The sequence below is a fragment of the Pogona vitticeps genome, chromosome 2 (genome assembly GCF_051106095.1).
Source record: "Pogona vitticeps strain Pit_001003342236 chromosome 2, PviZW2.1, whole genome shotgun sequence".
Taxonomy (NCBI): domain Eukaryota; kingdom Metazoa; phylum Chordata; class Lepidosauria; order Squamata; family Agamidae; genus Pogona; species Pogona vitticeps.
The window spans coordinates 90,684,378-90,707,257 of NC_135784.1; the positions used below are offsets into that span (position 1 = coordinate 90,684,378).

A 22,880-nucleotide genomic window follows, 5' to 3' on the forward strand; every position below is an offset into this window, starting at 1 on the left:
CAAATGCTGGCTCTACAGCTTGGAAACAGGGATGAACACCGCCCCCTGGAGTCAGACACGACTGACTAAATGTCAAGGGGAACCTTTACCTTTACCTATGCCCACTCTTTGTTTTCGAATATATGTAGAGAGAGAGCACTATATATATATGGTCACAGAGCACTATATATAAATGGTCAAAGCTGCAAGTGGAGTTTTACAAAGACTGATTTTTCAGGAGCATAACTGGTAATGAAACCTTACCAGTAAAATGTATTTTTCCCTTTTCTCCAAAGCCCCACACAGATTCTGTCATGCTCATGCTAAAGATTTAAAAAATGCATTCAAAATAATCTTTTATGCTGATCACACAGTGAGAGACTGGGATTTTCAATTTATGGGTTATAGGGAAGGTGAAAGAAATGATATTTTCCCTCAGCTTCTCTTTCCATCAATATCTCACTAAGACTCCATTTTATAAATACAATAATACAAACATTCGTAAAATACACAATAAAGTAACATTTATAAAACATATTATACCTTCCTCTCAGCATAAGCTCTCCTCTTTTAGCCAGAAAATAATTATATATACTGTATATATATGTACAGTATATATATATACAGTAATAGAGGAAAGACAGAAACAGAGAAAAAGAAAAATCTGTATGAAGTAAAAAATAATAATGTGAAGAAAAGCATTCCAGAAAAGAGTAGCTCAGCTGTATTCACAAAGGAATTCACTTGTGCAAGGAGAGAATATTGGCAAAAAATGAAAATATTATTGTTTCATATGTCATCAAGTCACCTCGGACTTATAGAGGCTCTATGAACAGAAATCTCCAAAATGTCCTAGCATTCTCAAGAGCTATGCTCTGTCTTCAAGCCTGTGGCTCTCCTCCTTTGAGTGCATAACGAGAAGGAAAGATTCTCTGGAAAAGACAGTGCTAGGAAAAGTTAAAGGCATCAGGAGAAGAGGGAGACCAAATATGAGGTGGATTGATTCTGAAGTAGTACAGCCCCAGTTTCATCATTTTTGCCTCCAAAGATAGTTCTGACTTTATTAGATCTAGGACCCACTTCTCCATCTTTCTGGCAATCCGGAATATTACAGGTTCTTCAACATAGGATTCTGTTTTAAAGGAATCTGTGTGAGGATTCAGTGTTGGGGGGGGCAGTCACAGTCAATAAAGCACGAGATTCGTTCAACAGTTCAACTTTATCTTTGTTTATTAACAAGTTAACATTAACTGGAACTTCTACTGGAACAGTCTCTAAATTCTCCTGTGGTCTGAATTTCGACCGTAAAGGAGTCCAAACATTACTAACAAATGGGTTGGTTTCGTCCATTGCCCACGGCCCAGATAGCACCTTCTCTGATACTGGTTCTCCGCCGTCTTCCATCTCCAGCTCTAATAGTGGAAGGGTCTCCTCATCCCCAATCCAACCCCAGAGTGGGGAGCCCTCTCCCGGGCTGGCCAACCACGGTCCGGGTAGACCCCCATCTTCTGCAGCTCTGCGAGATGCCACGCCTTTTTCGCCTCCAGCTCTCTCGCCACGGCTTCTCTCTCTTCTCTCAGGCGACGCCGCCACTCCTTGGCTTTGGTCTCCCCCTAATAAGACGGATGGGGCTGCTGTCCCTGACGCCTTCTTCTCTCTGCCTCCTCATGGGGAACCTTCACTTGTTCCCATTTTCCTGTCCATGGGTCTTGGACCCATACTATTTCCCAACCACCTGGGATCTCGTCCCACTTTTCGATTATATTCCCCGGCTCCCGCCTCTATCTCCCCCTCCCCTTTTCCCACCAAATTTCTCTCGGTCTTTTCCAACACATTTAACTCTCTCAGTGCCTGTACCAAGTCACTGGTATCAACCCCTTTGTGTTTCCGCCCCTCTTTTCCTGTTATCTCTTCCAGCTCTTTGGTATCCACCTGCTTGCTCTCCTTCCTAGGTGGAGAAGGTGGAGGGGAAGTCTGAGTCGCCTGAGCTCGGGATGGAAGCGACGGCTCTCCCTCATAAGCTTCCTGGCCCTGGCTTGGGGTCTTGCAATCTGTCATCCTTTTATCCTTTCTGTGTAGGTCTTCAGCATTTGTTTCCACTTTCTCTTGATTTTCTCCTGGTCACATGGTGTGCTTCCCTTTTGGTCTTTCAGCATTCCTAATCTAGGCTTAAATTTCCCTTTGATTTCTTCTGTAAAAGATCTCTGATTTTTTCTCTTTTGCTGCTGTCTTTTTCTTTCCACTGGCCATTATAATGGTTCTCTTTGTTGCTACATGAAAGTTGCTGAAAACCTGTATTCAGGATTCTGTTCCTACTTCTGTTACCTTTTACTATTGCTTCTCACCTGGCCTTGACAACTTCACGTGTTCCTTTCATCATCCATTGAGGTTTTTCTTTCCTTTTTACTACAGGAATTGCCTTGCTGCATTCCTCCTTAATAATATCTCTGGTAGATCTTGCTGCTCAGAAAAAAACAAGGGACAAAAAACTAATAATCCATATTCATGGAAACAGGAGAGCACAGAGTGCTGTCCTCTGAAGATGCCCATGGCCACAGAGACTGGCGAAACGTTAGGAAGAACAACCTTCAGAACACGGCCAAAGAGCCCGAAAAACCCACAACAACCATATCTATTTATGTTAGAAAAACTTGATGGCCCCTCCTGAATATTCTGAAGTGCTTCTGAAAACTGAAAGGGTGAAGACAAAATGAGCTAACCAAGGAATTATTTTAGCTAAGATGACATTCGGGGCCCTGATCATTAACACAGAAAATATAATCTGCTTTACATAAACAATTTTTTTCAGGATAACAAAAAGATAAAATATGAACAATGATTACCAAAGTGGGCATTATTTTATATAATGAGGCATGACATAAATGTCTGTATTCTAACAAAATATTGTCGTTGTCGTTTAGTCGTTCAGTCGTGTCCAACTCTTCGTGACCCCATGGACCAGAGCACGCCAGGCCCTCCTATCTTCCACCGCCTCCCGTAGTTGTGTCAAGTTCATGTTGGTTGCTTCGATGACACTGTCCAACCATCTCATCCTCGGTCGTCCCCTTCTCCTCTTGCCTTCACACTTTCCTAACATCAGGGTATTTCCCAAGGAGTCTTTTCTTCTCATTAGATGGCCAAAGTACTGGAGCCTCAGCTTCAGGATCTGTCCTTCCAGTGAGCACTCAGGGTTGATTTCCTTTAGAATGGATAGGTTTCTTCTCCTTGCAGTCCAGGGGACTCTCAAGAGCCTCCTCCAGCACCACAATTCAAAGGCATCAATTCTTCGGCGGTCAGCTTTCTTTATGGTCCAGCTCTCACTTCCATACATCACTACAGGAAAACCATAGCTTTGACTATTCGGACTTTTGTAGTCAAGGTAATGTCTCTGCTTTTTAAGATGTTGTCAAGGTTTGTCATCGCTTTCCTCCCAAGAAGCAGGCATCTTTTAATTTCGTGGCTGCTGCCACCATCTGCAGTGATCATGGAGCCAAAGAAAGTAAAATCTGTCACTGCCTCCATATCTTCCCCTTCTATTTGCCAGGAGGTGATGGGACCAGTGGCCATGATCTTAGTTTTTTTGATGTTGAGTTTCAGACCATTTTTGCACTCTCCTCTTTCACCCTCATTAGAAGGTTCTTTAGTTCCTCCTCACTTTCTGCCATCAGAGTGGTATCATCTGCATATCGGAGGTTTTTGATATTTCTTCCGGGAATCTTAATTCCAGCTTGGGATTCCTCCAGTCCAGCCTTCCGCATGATGTATTCTGCGTATAAGTTAAATAGGCCGGGGGACAATATACAACGTTGTCCTACTCCTTTCCCAATTTTGAACCAATCCGTTGTTCCATATCCAGTTCTAACTGTTGCTTCCTGTCCCACATATAGGTTTCTCAGGAGATAGATAAGGTGATCAGGCACTCCCATTTCTTTAAGGCCTTGACCTAGTTTGTTGTGGTCCACATAGTCAAAGGCTTTTGCATAGTCAATTAAGCAGAAGTAGATATTTTTCTGGAACTCTCTGGCTTTCTCCATAATCCAGCGCATGTTAGCAATGTGGTCTCAAGTTCCTCTGCCCCTTCGGAATCCAGCTTGTACTTTTGGGAGTTCTTGGTCCACATACTGCTGAAGCCTACCTTGTAGGATTTTGAGCATAAACTTGTAGCGTGTGAAATGAGTGCAATTGTACGGTAGTTGGAGCATTCTTTGGCACTGCCCTTCTTTAGTATTGGGACATAGACTGATCTTTTCCAGTCCTCTGGCCACTCTTGAGTTTTCCAAACTTGCCGGCATATTGAATGTAGCACTTTAACAGCATCATCTTTCAAGATTTTAAATAGTTCAACTGGAATGCCATCACTTCCACTGGCCTTATTGTTAGCCAGGCTTTCTAAGGCCCACTTGACTTCACTCTCCAGGATGTCTGGCTCAAGGTCAGCAACTACATTGTCTGGGTTGTCCGGAATATCCAAATCTTTCTGATATAATTCCTCTGTGTATTCTTGCCACCTCTTCTTGATGTCCTCTGCTTCTGTGAGGTCCCTTCCATTTTTGTCCTTTATCATATCCATCTTTGCACAAAATGTTCCTCTAATATCTCCAGTTTTCCTGAACAGATCTCTGGTTTTTCCTTTTCTGTTATTTTCCTCCTAATATAATATAAATGGGTAATTTTTATTAAATTATGCCCCAAGAGATTAGAAAGCCAGAATTTATGTTGAAGTGTGATTATCAAATCAGATTCCCTGAAGAAAGAGGGAGAGCGGAGTGTTTAAGGAAACTAGACAGGCTAGAACCAGGCTATGACCTGGTTCTATTATGAAGTACAGTACATGGAAATGAGAGTTAGTGGTGGACCATGATTTAGGTTATTAATGAGAACTCATTTCCTTGTAAACAATTTTTTCAGGTTGACAGTTATGTGCCTACAGACCATTTATTATGCAATTTGCTAGATCTAATCAGAAAGAGTGATACAACATAACAAGCAACTTTCTGAATGTCACTGACCCAGACAGTTCTCTAGTTAATTCTCCTGATGCCTTTAACTTTTCCCCTGCTTAGGACTGAAAGAGAGAGATTTGGGCTGCATGTCATATGCTTTTTTCAGAATTTACCAGTCCCAGAGTTCCTTAGATATCTAAAACAGGTCAGGCAATACTTCATTTCTATTATAATTCTGGCAGTTGTTATGTTCCAGCAGCTTTAGAGGTTTTTAAATCCAAAATTATCCCACAAATTTTGTATGGTATCCCAATCTGGTAAAATGTCATGGATACTGTAGGTCAATGGAATGGATACAGTCTCAATTCTTATGTAAAGTGCTAGGGCTACCAAGTTGTGTTCCCTACTCAGTGCTTTGTCTAGAGACCGGATTTTCCTCGTTAGAAACGATGGCTTGGCTAAGATAATTTCGATTCTGGCTAAAACTTTTCTACAACTCTGACCATGATAGTTTATTATATCCATGATTAAAAAGTAAAGGTCCCCCTTGACAAATTGTCCAGTCATGTCCAACTCTAGGGGGCAGTGCTCAATCCTGTTTCAAAGCCATAGAACCCTTCTCCAGTGTGGGATAGGCGAAAAATCCCCCCATCCAAAGCCAATCAGGATCGAGGTCAAAAATTCCTATCCGGTCCCAAAAAGGCGCCCCATGTAACACACTAGAAAGAGGTTGGGTGGGCAGGTGCCAGGAAACGAAAGAGGACGCGTTAAGACTGGCACTTCTTTAAATAAACTCCATTTACCATGGGGCCCTGCTGACTTGCGTTTCTCGGGGCCGGGAGGTAAAGCCAGTTTCACATTTCAAGGGCACCGCAGCGCCCCTCCTGCGACCGTAACCTTCTCCCTAGCCAGATGCAATGTCATGCCTGCAGCCTTACTATATGGTAGGTTCAAAGGAATCCTGTACCTCGAAAGACATTGCTCATGCGATCAGGATGCATTGGAATCTCTTGCCCACATGTTTCTGCACTGTCCACTCCACCAGAGTGCTGACTACAAATTTGTGGCACCGGTCCTTTCAAAATTGGAGGGGGAAATCTGATGTAGACAAAGTCCATTTTATGTTATCTGTGGAGGTGCCTGACATTCTGGAAAGAATTGCAGATTTCATCAGCTCAATTGTGAGAAAGCAAAGTCTCGCTTTCAATTAAATGTCTTTGAAGGGTTTAGTCTTCTGCTTCCTACCTCCTGGATTTCGTATGTGTGGAGCACTTAATGAACCAGTTTGGTTATGCTTTATTCTCTTTATGTCGATAAAGGTTTTGTCTTGTCTTGTCTTGAGTTGGCTTCCCCCACATCCAATAGGTCTTGAATTGCCATGTCAGCCAACTCTTTGACTTACTATTTCTGTTGTTAAAGGCCAGCATGCTTCATAATAAGATAGCCATCACCCATAATTTAACAGTGGATGAAGGAGTCAACCTGGCATTTGTCAGGATGATGAATGAATTGTGAGAAATTGATCTGTCACAGCTAGGTTGGCCTTGGCATTCATTCCAGCAACATCATAGGCTGGAAGGTCAAGGAAGAGGGACTGTTGTCATCTTTCAAGAATTTATCTTTCTCACCAAGAGTTGAGTTTTCAAAATCTGTATATTATATGTATGCAAAATATTATGGGCAATGCAGCCCTTTAAAAAAGATTAGCCTGTAGTTTGTTTAAGGCAGTGGTTCCCTTTTCGGCTCATTACCCCATTTCATAATAGCCATGTAACCTGTGATTCCCCCCTTCCATGTTTCCATTAAATGGCATTTTAAATGGGGGTAAATTCATCCGTTCTCAGAAAAGAGAGGCTTCTTTCTCTCTCAAAGAGCCTGTTTCTCCTACACACAGGCTAACTTTAATATCTTCCTCTAAAAGATCAAGGAAGAAATTATTTAAGAACACATATAGATCATAGATAAATATGGATTATATAGATAAAGATCATGGCCACTGGTCCCATCACCTCCTGGCAAATAGAAGGGGAAGATATAGAGGTAGTGACAGATTTTACTTTTTTGGGCTCCATGATCACTGCAGACGGTGATAGCAGCCATGAAATTAAAAGACACCTGCTTCTTGGGAGGAAAGCAATGACAAACCTGTCGTGGTCTGGTCAAACTATGCATTTGTTCCCTGAGCTTCTGGAAGCTTTCCTAGAGAAGGCAGCTGCAGCTCACCACAGCTGCAGCTCATCAGAGAAAATGTAAATAGTCCTGTATATAAGGAGAAACGCCAGAACAGTTGGTGTGGGTTAGAATGGGTGTGTAGGAGTGCACGTCTGCTGCTATTTTCTTTATTTTGTTTAAAGTAAAGTGCCACTGAAGAAGACTTGCTTTGCTTGTTGTGCTCCTTTTGCTGGAACCTCTGCTGAAAAGGCATAACCTTTACATCCAAAACACAACAGGTTATGGGTACAGCCTACGCTTCTGAAAGCTGCAAACAACAAGAGAAAAGCTGTTGAGAGCAGTAAGTGGCTTTGGTGAGAAAACAGCGACAGAATGTCGGATACAGACGATGGACCAGAGGTGTCTGGAGGAGCGGGAGCACCAGCCCAGGTACCAGCTATAATTCAACAGACTACTCCTTATCCAGTCTGTCGTCTCACCGAGACAAATTATGCAGCATGGTCCCACAAGATGCGTCTGCTACTGAAGAGGGAGTCGTTATGGTCAGTAGTAGAAGCAACACCCACCCCCTTAACGGGAGAAAATCTTCAAAAAGATGAGAGAGCACAAACCCATATCGGCTTAAGCATGGACGATGAATTGCTTGTGCACATACGAGGCCTGACCACAGCAAAACAATGTTGGGACACGCTCAAAGAAATCTACACACGCCAGTCTGTGGCCTCGAAAATAAGCCTGTCCAGACGTCTCTACAACACGAAATTAGAGTCTGGAGGTGATTTACGAGCACATCTACGTCTCATGAAGTGAACACTCAAAGATTTAGAGGACGTAGGAGTGAACATTCCTGAGCTACAGAAAGTGCTAATTGTGCTGGGCTCATTAGATAGCAGCTGGGATGTTTTTGCTCTGACCCTGGAGGCGATATCAGAGAACACATTAACCCTTCAGTATCTCATTAGCCGATTGCTGGAGGAGCAGGAGAAACGACAAGAGCAAAAACAGGAAGGGAAGAGGGAAAAAGCCCATCCCTCTACAGCGAGGACAACGGAGAAGGAAGAGACACTGCACGTATATGCAACACGGAGATGCTTTTGCTGCGGCTTGACCTCTCACATTCAGCGCTACTGCCCGTCTAAAGAGTCAAAACGCCGTGGGAAGACTGCAGGACGAGGCAGAGTTGCAGTGGTGAGAACACAGGATCCAGAGGAAGGACAATTGCTAATTGATAGTGGTGCCAGCTGTCACATTTGCTGTGACCCGACACGGTACACCAGTTTGAATCCCTCCGAGAGGACTCACATGAGCTTGGCTGATGGAGCCTCTGCAAAAGTTAAAGGGACTGGTAAAGTGTATGTACCTGGTTTGCAAGCTGTAGTATCTAACGCTTTGTGTGTACCCTCCCTCAAACAAAGTTTATTAAGTGTGTCATGCCTGTTGCAGGACGGGTTCACTGTGCAATTTAAAGGGAAAACATGTAATATTACAAAAGGTGGCAAGTGTATAAAGGTGCCAATGAGAGACAATCTTTTTGTCCTCGAAGCCACTCCAAAGGCTGAGATGGCTAGAGCATTGTGCACAAATAAAGAAACCCATAAAGCATGTGCACATCTGTGGCATAATCGACTAGCTCACTTAAATTATAAATATATTCAGAAAACAGCTGAATTGGCCCGTGGTATCCACTTGCAAGAGTGCCATAATTATGTGGACTGTCACACTTGCAAACAAGTAAAATCACATAAAGCCCCAGTGAGCAAGAAAAGTGACAGACAGTCACTAAGACCTTTTGAATTAGTCCATGCAGATATAGTAGGTCCATTCAAAGCAACAGTAGGAGGAGCTAGATATTTTCTGTTGATAATTGATGACTACTCACGTTTTGTATTCTGTTACCTACTGAAAGAAAAGAAGGAGGCATTTCAGAAATTTAGAGGTTGGGTTCATATGGTAGAGCGCCAATTCAACCACAAGGTGGCGCAATTACAAACCGATAGAGGAGGAGAATTTATGGGAAGTGCTATGCAATCCTGGCTTGAAAAGACAGGAATCCAACATCGGACCACAAATCCGTATTCACCTGCGGAGAATTCTGTTGCTGAAAGAAAGGCAGGAGTACTACAGGTCATGAAAGATGCTTTGTTAACCCAGTCAGGGCTTGGTCAAGCATTTTGGGGGGAGGCTTTGCAATGTGCTACACATTTGACTAATCGCATATATAGTAGATCTATAGATAACATTCCCTATAACTTGTTATATGGGAAAACACCTGACCTATCCTACTTAAGATGTTTTGGTGCTAGTGCTTTTGTACACATACCAAAATCCCAAAGAAAGAAAGGTGCCCCCAAAACTCAAAGACTTTTGTGTGTCGGATACTCTCCTTTTACTAAAGGTTATAGATTCCTAACCAAAGATAAGCGTGGTATAGTGATATCTAGATCTGCAAACTTCTGTGAACAGGAGCTATTGCCTCAAATAGAAGAAACTTATTTCCCTACCTCAGACATGCCCTTCACATTACAGGAGAGAGAGAGTGAGTTGCCAAGGCAATCTCTCCCAGCGAAAGCAGATAGTGGGGATGAGGAATACAAACCTTTAACTCCTTCTGTGACTCCAGAAGCTATAAAACAGGAGGCAACACCGCCTATTGAGCACAGCCCCATAGTACAGAGAAGAGAACTCCCACCAAGAACGACGAGGGGTGTACCACCCCAACGGTTCGTTATAGGGGAAGCTGTGGCATATAATGTACAGCTTGAACCCCAAAAATATGAGGACATTCTCGAGTTACCAGTCAGTGAAAGGAAAAAGTGGTTTGAAGCAATGCATCAAGAGATGCATGCCATGAAGACACTTGGTGTCTTCACCCCCTGCAGCCTACCACCAGGAAAGCAAGCAATAGGCTGCAGATGGGTATACAGAATCAAGCCCCAGGAGGGGGCAGATCCCATATACCGGGCACGCTTAGTAGCCAAGGGATTTTCTCAGAAGAAACATATTGATTATGAGCAAATATTTTCGCCCACGGTAGCTGCTCAGACCATTCGTTATGTTCTAGCACTGGCAGCCCAACGACAGTGGCACGTGCATCACTACGATGTACAAACAGCATATCTGAATGCCACACTGGAAGAAGATTTATATATGGAACAAGCACCTGGTTTTGAGCTACCAGGAGTAGGCACAGAGCATAAAGTATACCACCTGAATCGCTCGATATATGGTCTACGACAATCAGCTAGAAGATGGGCTCTACATCTAAAAGCAAAATTGGAAAGTTTGGGCTTTGAAGCCACAAAAGCAGATGCATGTCTATTCATTAAAGGAATAGGTACTAACCAAACAATAGTGATCTGTTATGTTGATGATCTCCTAATAATGAGTGCTGATGTACAGCAAATAGAACACACGGCACTATGCCTAGAGAAAGCTTTTACTTTAAAAGCACTAGGTCCAGTAAAACAATATCTGGGTGTAGAGATAGAAATAATACCAAATAAAGGATTTGCTCTGCATCAAACCCAGAAAATTAAACAACTCCTAGAAACATGGAGAATGTCAGAATGTAAGCCGGCTAGAACTCCTATGACAGTAGGAAGCCAAGTTACAGAGGAAAACACTAAACAATTTCCTCACGTAGAACAATACAAGTCATTATTAGGCAGCCTGCAGCATATAGCCATATGGACAAGGCCTGATATTTGCAATGCAATTAACATACTAAGCAGGTATTCCAATAACCCAAGTCACAAAAACTGGACAGATCTAAAAAGAGTTTTAAGGTATCTAAAGGGTACAACAGATCTGAAACTGAATATTACACCAGTGGGTGCACTAACAATTAAGTGTTATGTAGATAGTGACTGGGCAAATGATACAGAGGACAGAAAGTCCACGTCTGGTAATGCCATAATGTTTGGAAACACTTTAGTTGATTGGTCTGTAAAGAAACAAACATATATAGCCTTATCTACATGTGAATCTGAGTTTGCATCACTTTCGCAACTATGTACAAGTCTAGTATGGATCAAACAATTGTTAACAGATCTAGGCATAGACCAAAAGGAACCAATAATTGTCTATGAGGACAATATGGCATGTATCAAATTAGCCAGCTCCAAAAAGGTGAAAACCAGGAGCAAACATGTGGACATTAGGTACCACAACGTTAGGCAAATGGTACAAGAAGGAATAATTTCCTTGAACTACTGTCCAACAGAAGACAATCTGGCAGACATACTGACAAAGCCTCTGTCAGAACCAAAATTCAACAAAGGTATACAGATGATGGGTATGAAGTGCATATGATGTAATATGTATAATGTATATGCCTAACAGTATGTAAAATGTACACTGCATAAGTGAAATGTATCTGTACAGTATAACATAACCAAATGAAGGTCTGTCTACATGCAAAATTGTACTGTAAACAATGTATATGTATAACAATGCAAATGTGATATAACAGAAAAAAAGGCTCAGAAACTCAGAAACAAATGGGAGGAGTGTCGTGGTCTGGTCAAACTATGCATTTGTTCCCTGAGCTTCTGGAAGCTTTCCTAGAGAAGGCAGCTGCAGCTCACCACAGCTGCAGCTCATCAGAGATAATGTAAATAGTCCTGTATATAAGGAGAAACGCCAGAACAGTTGGTGTGGGTTAGAATGGGTGTGTAGGAGTGCATGTCTGCTGCTATTTTCTTTATTTTGTTTAAAGTAAAGTGCCACTGAAGAAGACTTGCTTTGCTTGTTGTGCTCCTTTTGCTGGAACCTCTGCTGAAAAGGCATAACCTTTACATCCAAAACACAACAAAACCTAGACAGCATCTTAAAAACCAGAGACATCACCTTGCCTACAAAAGTCACCTTGCCAACAAAGGTCAGCATAGTCAAAGCTATGGTTTTTCCAGTAGCGATGTAAGGAAGTGAGAGCTGGATCATAAAGAAGACTGACCACCGAAGAATTGATGCTTTTGAATCGTGGTGCTAGAGTAGGCTCTTGAGAGTCCCCTAGACTGCAAGGAGAACAAACCTATCAATTCTAAAGGAAATCAGTCCGGAGTGCTCACTGGAAGGACAGATCCTGAAGCTGAGGCTCCAATACATTGGCCATCTCATGAGAACAGAGGACTCCTTGGAAAAGACCTTGATGATAGAAAAGTGTGAAGGAAAGAGGAGAAGGGGACGCCAATGGATGAGATGGTTGGACAGTGTCAGCGAAGCTACCAACATGAATTTGACCAAACTCCGGGAGGCAATGGAAGATAGGAGGGCCTGGCGTGCTCTGGTCCATTGAGTCACAAAGAGTCGGACATGACTTAACAACTAAACAACAACAACAAGACATATAAGGCAACCCACAACCTCCCAGAAAGCACAAGGAGGTGTTGTGACCGCCCGGTTGGGAACACTGGTTTAAAGATTGAAAATGGAATAGAAATAGAAATAATGGGGAAAGCTAGAATCATTAAATACTTGTTTGCACTCTATTTAACAGCAATATACAATGGAGAGCACATTTGTTCATAGTCTTCCATTTTTCCAATCCCCTAAGGAAGCCTTCTTGTATATTCTTGAAATACCTTTTTTTCGAACATTCAAAAGAGAAATATCTTTAATAAATAGAGAAGATATTTTAAACCCACCTTCGGCAAGTTATACTTTTCTGAACTAGTACCAGTGTTAAAGCACAGACTTTTTCATTCTAAGATGAAATGGAATTCCAAATCACGGCCTCTGGGCCCCAACCCCACCCCATTGGCTTAGCTTCTATTTTAGCAATAGCTGACAGCATAGTGCCTGGAGCATAGATGGCAGAGGGCAAAGACAGGAATCTAAGCTGCTCTGTAAGTTCTGGATATGCATGTATTTCAAGCAATATAAATCAAAATAAAAGGAACCTGAAAAGAAATGATGTGATGACCTGGCTCTTTTATAGCAGGAGAGGTGGGATTTTTTAAAAATCATTTTAAAAAGATTTTTACTTTCATTTCCACAGGTGTGACCCTGCCTCACTATGACAGTATCCGAACTCGAAATGAGCAAAGCTGTGAAGGGTCAACGTCTACTTAGACACTCAAATGCTTCGTAAGCAGATGGCTTTGCTCTGCTCAGGGAAAGGGGCAAAGCTCATCAACCACAACCATGCATAGCAGTCCATGGTGTTTGTTCTTGTTCAGTGGAATCAGTGACTATAAATACCTATTATCATCTGGCAGGGTTGTTACAAGAGTCATAGCTGTATTGTTTCATGCACACATGGACCTATACTTACATATTCCTTTTGATTCCTGACTCCAGGCAGAGCACAGCTAACAAATAAAGCTAAAGGCAGACCTGGGGAGCTCGCGACCAGAGCTTGCAACCAGGGGAGCAAATAGGGAGTTTGCTGTGGGAGTTTGCTGGAGGAGACCAAGGGGGAGGCCCCTAACAATTTTTTTTGTTCCTTTGGATATATGTACAACTACATTTAAACTAACAAAAAAGAGAGAGAAGTATCCAAAACCAACAGTTGAAAGTAAAAAAGCTAGAAGGGATTATGGAGGGTAGAGACAACTCAGTTGTGGTTACCTGCAAAGTTTGTGCTATGTTTGTCTTTGTTCCTGAGTGCAAAATGCTATGTACATGTAACAAGGGTAAACTGAAGTGTAAACTCATGGCACTGTTAGAAGAGAAAGTCAGAACAACCTGGAACAACAAGTAGCCACACTAAAAGCTATGAGGGAAGATGAAGCCTACATTGCTAGAACTCTTCAGCAGCAGCATCTGTCAGAGGGGGCACTACTGATGGAAGAAAACCAAAACATTGCAGTGGGAAGAAAATGCTATAGAGGCTACAAACACAGTGGAGGAACCACCATGGAAAAGAATCACAGTTAGGAGCAAAAGAAGGAGAAGACACTCTTTCCCGGTGGAACTACACAACTGCTTTCAGTTTCTTGAAGAAGAGTCTGTCGGACAAGACACAGAGGAGACCCCACAGGAGGACATGAGTACGGCTGGAGCGCAGCAGGATACAGCCACTGAACCCACATCCTACAAAAAGAAGAGGAGGAGAGTATTTACAATAGGGAGCCCTATGGAATTGAGACTGAAATATGCCAGGAGGATCCATGGACTTGCCAGGTATGCTGTCTCCGTGGAGGACAGATAAGGGATGAGATGGAAGGATTGCCATCACTCATAAAACCTATAGATACATATCCCTTTCTTCTTGTCCATTTGGGAACAAAGGACACAGCCAAGAGGAGCTATCAAGAAATCACATCTGACTTTGAAGCTCTGGGAAGGAAACTCAAGGACTTTGGGGCCCAGATAGTTTTTTCATCCATCCTACCAGTGCTCGGAAGAGGACTCAAAAGAGAAAAGAAGATCCTCTGGGTGAATGACTGGCTACAAAGGTGGTATTGATGAGAGGGAATTGGTTTTTGGGACCACAGGCTAAGCTTCCTGGAAGAAGGACAGCTAGCACGAGACGACTTGCATCCAACAAGGACTGGGAAGAATGTGTTTGCGCACAGCATTAAGAACTTCATCAGGAGGGCTTTAAACTGAAATGGAAGGGGGAGGGAGAAGCAAGCACAGAGTTAAGGGTAGATGTAGCCTTACACAAAATTAGAGGAATGGACCGAACTGATCAAAAGGGCAACAATAATAACATTAGCAATAATAATCACAATAATAATCATAACAATAATCATAATAATATTCATAAAAAAGTACAAAGACAAACAGGCCACAAATCACACAACCTCTGGTGTCTGTATACGAATGCCAGGAGTATGGGAAATGAACAAGAAGAACTGGAAATTTTAATTCAGGAGGGTAAGTATGACTTGATAGGAATAATTGAAACTTGGTGGGATGACTCCCATGACTGGAATACAGCAATTGAGAGATATAAACTGATCAAAAAGAACAGAGAGAATAAAAAGGGAGGTGGAGTGGCAGTATATGTCAAAAATACAGATTCCTGCACAGAAATGCAGGAGGAGGATATTGGCTGTCCCATCGGTAGTTTGAGTCTACTACTGACTGCCCAATCAAAGAGAGGAAGCAGACAAAACATTTGAAAAATAAATTGCCATTGGCCATCTCATGAGAAGAGAAGACTCCTTGGAAAAGACCCTGATGTTGGGAAAGTGTGAAGGCAAGAGAAAGGGATGACAGAGGACAAGATGGTTGGACAGTGTCATTGACGCGACCAACATGAATTTGACACAACTCCGGGAAGCAGTGGAAGACAGGAGGGCCTGGCGTGCTCTGGTCCATGGGGTCACAAAGAGTCGGACACGACTTAATGACTAAACAAAAACAACAATATTTAGCAGAGAGATAGTATAGTTCTGAGACATGCACAGAGCACATCCTTCTGTAGGACAGCAAACTAACCCAGTCTCTCTTTAGAATTAGATTAAGCCCCTTCTAGGCATTAAAGAACAACAGGGAAGCAAAGCACTTTTCTCCTCAGAAAAAGACTCATGAACTAGTTTTCCTAATCCATTTTATATGAGTAAACGGACCATTACAAACCTGTTGCCAACAACATCTTAATCCCCTTTCATGTTCCCTCATGACAAAAGGAACCTTCTTGGCCTGCTCCCTTTCCCACAATCAAAATCTGCATAACACTGAAGGAAAGAATTGGACTGACTCCTTTCAAGTCAAGGGTTACAGTTCAAGCATCAGAGTCTGTTTTGGAGGTGGGATTGATATGCCCTCTGATAAAAGATAAGCATGGAAGCATCTGTTACTTGCTCAGTCTTTTCTTTTAAGTGTTCAGTAACAGTAGAGAGGTTGAAGGTGTGAATTGTCTTTTTACACATTGACCTCTGCCTGTTATGTCAGCTTCCCAGGCACTTACAGAAGCACTGAAGTAATTGGATTCCATATTCCATAGTCCTCATATCCTCAGTTTCTTAATATAGAACAAACCCCTAAGAAGACAATAGTGAGCAACCTGTGAGTACGTCATACTCAGGAAACTCTGGCAAGGGTCTCCATAAGTCAGAATCAATGGCATCGATATCAAGCACCAATGCTCATACAAAAGCTTTACTCAGTATTGGATGATTGCATTAATCTATATGAAGCCCTTAGAAGCATTATTGATTTTGCATCTGTAAGGCTTCTAAGTGTGATGGGGCTATTTGCTTATTATTGATGAATCTTGCAAACACAATTTCATAAAATGAATCTCTTTCCATTTATATAACAGACAACATGGGCAATTATAACAACAATAGAATGCCACAATTTGTGCATCCGGAACCTTGCCAACAGCAGCAATACAGGAGTTACTTGTCAAATTTGCAAATTTCAAGTGTCCCTTTGATTTCAAAGTCAGACAAAAATCCAAGATATCTCCCTCAATTGATTTGGGTATCCATAATACAGAAGACTCTTCAAAACCTTAAAATAAAATATCAATACAATTTTATGCAATTCATGCAAGACAAACATATAGGAATTACACCTAAACCAAGTTGGCAAGGGCTTTAGCAGTACAAGAGGCAATAGCAGCTCTGGCCTCTGCAGTTCTCCTGCTCATTCTGATTCAAAAATCTGTTACTCGCAGCCCTGTTCTTTCTCAGTCCCACCCCTTTAGGCTGAACAAACATTTCATAGGGGTCACACATCCACACTGTACCTCTAAATTGTTGTAACCCTAAGATCTGTGATTGCCCTAAACAAATGATACTGTGGTTTTTTAGTTCAGCATAGTGATTTGTTTTTGTATAATACTATTCCTACACAAACACACACACACAAAAGCCAAGAATAACAACAACAATAACAAACAAAAGCTGGCCACAGTCTGTCAAGTTGCTGAAACTCAGCTGAAACGTTGGTGTTACATATAATTTAAAATTAAAATGAGAAGAAGCAAAACATATAGTGGTGCCTCCACTTATGACCATAATCCGTTCCAGAAGATGGACGTAACTCAAAACGGCCGTAAGTCGAAGCACCATTTCCCATAGGAATGCATTGAAATGCAATTAATTAATTCTGGCTGAAGAAAAAAATCACCAAAAAAATCACTGCAAGACTCATTGGAAACGCAATTAATGGGGGGGAACCAAAAAAACAAACAAACAAATCTCCAAGACTCATTGGAAATGGGAAAACACACTCCAAAAAGCAACAACCCCCCAAGACCCATTGGAAATGGGGGGGCAAAAAACAAACAAACCTCCCCCAAGACCCATCTCAGCACAGAAACAATGCTCAAAACCATGCAGCTCAAAACCACACTGCAAAAACACCCAGAACAGTTTTTTAAAAGCCGAAAACAGCACCTTACCTTACAAGGCAGCCCAAAGCCTCCCTGCAAATACACATAGATACTCTCAGAAGCAGAAGGAGGCAGTCCCAAACCTCCAACATGGACACACACTCTCTAACTGCTGGGGCAAAAGAACTACAAAGAAGCAGCCTCGTTGCTACCTACAGTTAACAATTTCAATTTCCTGCCTTTTCCCCCTGCTTTTTTCTGTTCGTAAGTGGAAGCTCCGGTCACAAGTAGAAGCAAAATTTGGCAGCCGGAGCTGGTCATAACTCAAAATGGTCATAAGTAGGGATTTTCGTAAGTCGAGGCACCACTGTATCTTCACCTCCTCCATAGTGCGGGTGCACCAAATGTATGGGCTGTCTCTCAAGTGTATTTGTGTAGCTGAATCAGGCATCATCAGAATTTTGCTATCCCAGGCAGTTAAGATAAACCAGAATGGGAACGCACTCACTAGGAAGAGAAAGGGAAAGGAAAGGTAACAGAACAAAAAATTTTCAGAATGCTGAAATGCTATTAGGTCCAATGCATTTCAGTCATCTCTTGATTTTGAGGCCTTCCTTGGGGCAGGAGGATAAATAAAAAAAATTGTTTTGAAGCTATTTTACACAATAAACAGCAAAGAAAAACAAATACAATAAAATAACATTGCCTGGAGACCTGTAAAGTTACTTAAAGTATTGAAAGTCCAATAAAATCTGTATAATGAATTTGTGGGGAACAAAGAATAACTGAAGGCTGTAATTTTATTGACACATCTTTGAATAGGTGTTAATAATGACCCTGAGATTACTACCTGAGGCATCTCACATGTTGCTTATCCTTCTAGAGGGATTTCAGGGAACTTCTATGAAGAAGACTACTGACATTTGCTAGGTATCTCCAGCAGTTTGTCAAAATTAAAGAGGAGGAGGAAATCAGCTTCTTCATTCAGCTTTTGCAGGCTAGAACTTTCAGTCTGAGGATCTGATGTATTTCCTTCTTTAACAGAACTTTATCTTATTACACATGTTTGTTCTATCAGCTGCCCAGAATTTGACATCCAGTTTTAGATGTCCATTCTCTATGAAATGCTGTACCAGAAGAACAGCTATTTTTCTATTCCTAATACTGCAAAAACATTCAAGAGCCCTTGATGTTAAATGTACTGGTACCGCATGTAGTAGAATGTCTTGAGGCATATTTCTTTTTGTTTGTAGTATCATCAAACTGTGTTATTCTAGAAGTGTACTAACAATTGGTTTCATGAAGACTTTTTTCATTTATTGCATTTAGTTTAGGAGTCGGTAAATGCCATGTTTTCTTTTGTACCACATAACAATTTTTTTAAATCTCAAGTTCTTTCCATTAGATTTGGGGATGTTGGTATGTTTTCAGGAGAAAGAAACAGAGCAAAACTCTTAATCTTCTGCATTACCCAAATTAAATAGAATGGCTATTCCCAATACAGAAGATATCACACCCACCATGTAGCTGTTAAAGATGAGGAACCTGTCAGAAAAAAGAAGTGGCAACCCTAATTCAGCACCACAAACATGGCTGAATGCACCCAGATGCTTAAGACCTAAGCACTCTAAGCCTTCTTCCCAATTGCTAAATCTTTTTTTTGCTGCATTCAATTTTATTTTTAAAAAGATCATGTTGCTTCCATGATATTTATCTATAGTTCTGCAGCTTTGGAAAGTTCTTACTATATATACAGATAGATAGATAGATAGATAGATAGATAGATAGATAGATAGATAGATAGATAGATAGATAGATAGATAGATAGATAGATAGATAGATAGATAGATACGTGCACATGTGTGTGTGTGTGTGTAGTAAGAAATTGTGTGTGAGAGAGAGTGTGCGTGTTCACATAATTATATAATATATAAGAACGGCATAGCATACTTAGTTCTTTGTAAGTTCTTTGCATATAAATAAGACCTGCATAACACATATGATAAAATAAGAATATTTGTACTTTAGCCCACTTATGTTATTCAAACAAATGTTCCAGCAACAAATTTGTCCTCTTTGGAATTCCATGCCTTCATGATACAGTACAATTAAGAGATAACCCCCCCACACACATACACACACACACAATAACTGAAAAGGGAAAGGCAAAAGAACAAGAGAACACAGGCAAGCCATGCTTCATAATCTAAGTAACCTACGCAAGATGAGCTGCCATCATTTGCCACTACCACAGCTAATTCTTTCAAACGACTTTCTTTTCTCACTGTGACCAATGTGAAAGTTCTAGGCTGACTTTTTACATCACCGCACTATGAAGAATCAGCCATTTCTTTCATTCCTCCTCTAAAAATGACACCTAAGGTGGGCCTGAATGCCTTTTGCCCAGAGAGTTGAGAATATAGAGTTGCTGATAGTAATGGGAAATAAAGGATAAAGTAACTAATACTTGGAACAAGCTCTATGTGCGAAAATCCATGTCCCATAAAAACCTGTTTGTAAACAAAAAACAAGGTTATAGTCTAGCTGATTTTCAGCCAGCCTGCCAATTTTATTACCATGTGGCCTTCTGAGTACCTCCCTCACATAAGCCGAACCCTGAGCTTGCTTAGGCAGCACATATTCTAAAACTGGAATGATACAGAGAAGATTAACATGGCCCATGCACAAGGATGACGTGCAAATTTGTGAAGCATCCTCCCCCCCAAAAAAGCCCAATCTCAGTTATAAACCACAGACATGTGAACAATTTTTATTGAGTACATGAATGACTACATGCATCCAAGAAGCAACTGGCTGTATTTTTCCTTGTGAAATGCAAATATTTTACTTCCGAAAATAAAACTGAATTCTCTGGAGCTTCTGGATTTATTTAACCAAAAGGAAAAAATTGGATACAAGGACTTTGTGTTGCAGTACACAAAAAACCCATTCAAGGGCTCCCAGGTGAGTCCCCAGCACTGTGACTAGTAGTTTTGGCAGCCGGAGCTTTCCAGTCCTATTGGCTCACCTTGAATCACATAAGATGGGCATGCATGGTGAGAGGACAAAAGAAGGGGGAGGAATGCCTGGTTCTGAGCATGCAACAGCCACATTGGTTCCACACTGAGCTGGCTTGGTTTGTATTCCCTTCTGCTTGGGGAGGAGCACCTGGAAGCAGGACATGTGCTTGGTTTGCAGCAGCCAATATCAATGAGTAGATTAATGACCTCCCATCAGCAAACTTTTACATCTTCTAAATTTCAGGGCTGTGGGTCAAAGCTGCAGTTGCCCTGCCCCAGTTACAGCTCTGCAAACCCACACTTATCACAAAGATGACAGCTAATGTCAAAGAAAACAAGGAAACCTAACAGAGGTGACAGATGATGTTATCACCCCTGCTAATCAAAAAATCGAAGTATATTGACCCTGCAAGCTCTGGCTCCACTACACCAATAGTCATTGCCCAGCTTTCAGAGGCTGACACCTCTGAAAGGTGCACCGAAGGTCAAGGGAGCATGCCTTCCACATCAAGAAGGCACGAAAGGAATTGAGACTGCGTCCTTCAGAAACTAAACATTCAAAATAAAACAAGAGGATTTGGTGAATTATATTTCATTCAATTAAACCTACTTTACATTTATAAAAGTTTTTACAACCCTGGGCTAATGTACCATTTCGTACTCTGCATGTATCTCTACTGATGTTCCAGAGTCAAAATCATTGCAACAGAACTCACTTATTTCTAAGGATAAGCTACTGCCTCTCCATATAATTAAACCAACAATGCCTCAGCAAGAGAGAGCCTTGCTATTCACCTCCTTGGAAAAACCAAGCCAAGTAAAGCAGGCAAAGCAGAAGATGGGCAAGAAGGAAGCAAAAAACATGATAATGATGGCACTTCACAGTCTCATGCTGCTGGATTAGAAGAGCATATTTAAGCTGTTTTCCATCTGTCGCCCAGACCCTTCAACAAACCTAACGCATTTCTTTCATTTCATTTTTGCCCAATCAAGTTTAAAACCAAATACTGTATTGAATATGTCTAATACTCATTACAAACAAAATCTGGATAAGACAATCAAGTAATAATACTGTACAGCATAGAACCTAAATCAAATGAATATGTCCCCTGTACATCCATTGACTGCAGTGGTCTTCAGTTTTTGTCCAGTCAGCTTCAAGAAGGCTTCATCCACCAAGGAGGATCTTATTGGTGAATAAAAGAAGGAAGGTCACTGCAAATGTGAGGAGAGGTTATCCCAGAGGAAACTGACAGATGTTTAAACAGAGTCTGGCATACCTGACAAGAATGCCAATAGGAATTGGGGTATCAGTCTGAGGTAAGGGGAAAGGTTCCCTGACTATAGAAAATGGCTCTGGAGAAAAGGAGACATGGAGTCATAGCAGCAGGAGGAATGAAACTGTGTAACAGGAGATAGGTGGACACACTACCATGGTACAATAAAGAGAAAAGAGGAAGGGTTCTTGAGCATCTAAACTGACAAAGGACAGCCTTGGTTATTCTTTATGGTGCTTGAAAGGCAGGGAATGATAGAACATTACCTGGGGTGAGGCAGAGGTGGTTGTCCAATAGTGGGAAAGGATATAACAGGACCAGGAATAAGGCAGAGCTCTGCCTCAACTGAGCTTGGAAAATTGGAATTAAACATTTCCTGTTCCATCCTCCATCCCAAGATTATGGTGATCCCTGGGGATCTTTTTCATCTTGGGAGCCACAGATCAGTGGAAAGGGGACTCTTAAATGTCTGAAAAAAATAACAACCATTGACAACTGTCATTGCATTGAAATGTAACTTACTTGGTATAATGTTAGGCTGTGGCTACACTGGCAAGCCAAATTGCTCTGTTTATGCTTCACTGTGGTGCGATTTGCAGCCTGTATTGCAACTGAATATGCAGTCAGTGATCACACAGGGGCTGCATATTTATTCAGGAGTTCAGTGTTTACACTTGATGCAACATACTTCCCAAGCCCCTCCTTCTTGCTTTCCTTCCTCTGGTCCTGTTTCTGTCAATCCCTTTATGGTTTCCTGTCAAGCTTTTGAAAGATTTATACAGTGTTCTGGGAAAGGTGGCAGCATTCCAAAGTTCTTCTTGTTGCATACAGAAATACCATATGCCACAGTAATGTCTTCTATTTCATCTGAGTTGTTTTAATCTTTTTAAAAAACCAAAATCATCCAGAGGTGATCTAGCGCTAAACTAGCATATCAACAATAGTGATAAAGTGATAAGTGATCTAGTGCTAAACTCATGTGTGGAAAAAAAATAAAAGAAATCAAAGGATGATCAATGGAAAGGAACACAGGGACAAGTGTTCCTGCAGTCCTGAACATCATACCTAACTGCCCATATTGCCAAAACATCACTTATAGACATGCCGCTCATCTTCACAAGAAAGAACCAACAGGAGGAAGTCTGTTTGAATAGTTGCAGCTTGAAAAAAAAGGAAACCACTACCAGCAGGGGTGCTGTGTTGGAAGCAAACAGGATGAGCCAGTTCGAATTCGGTCTTTGCATTGTGTGAT

The 22,880-nt window shown here is 41.5% G+C and overlaps 1 non-coding gene across 1 annotated transcript; it reads left to right on the forward strand.

The window, feature by feature from the left end:
* Window positions 1-19,953: 19,953 nt before the first annotated feature.
* LOC140705262 (U6 spliceosomal RNA) lies at window positions 19,954-20,056 on the forward strand. Its single transcript, XR_012084692.2, has one exon. It is a non-coding gene; the product is annotated as a U6 spliceosomal RNA (small nuclear RNA).
* Window positions 20,057-22,880: the final 2,824 nt, after the last annotated feature.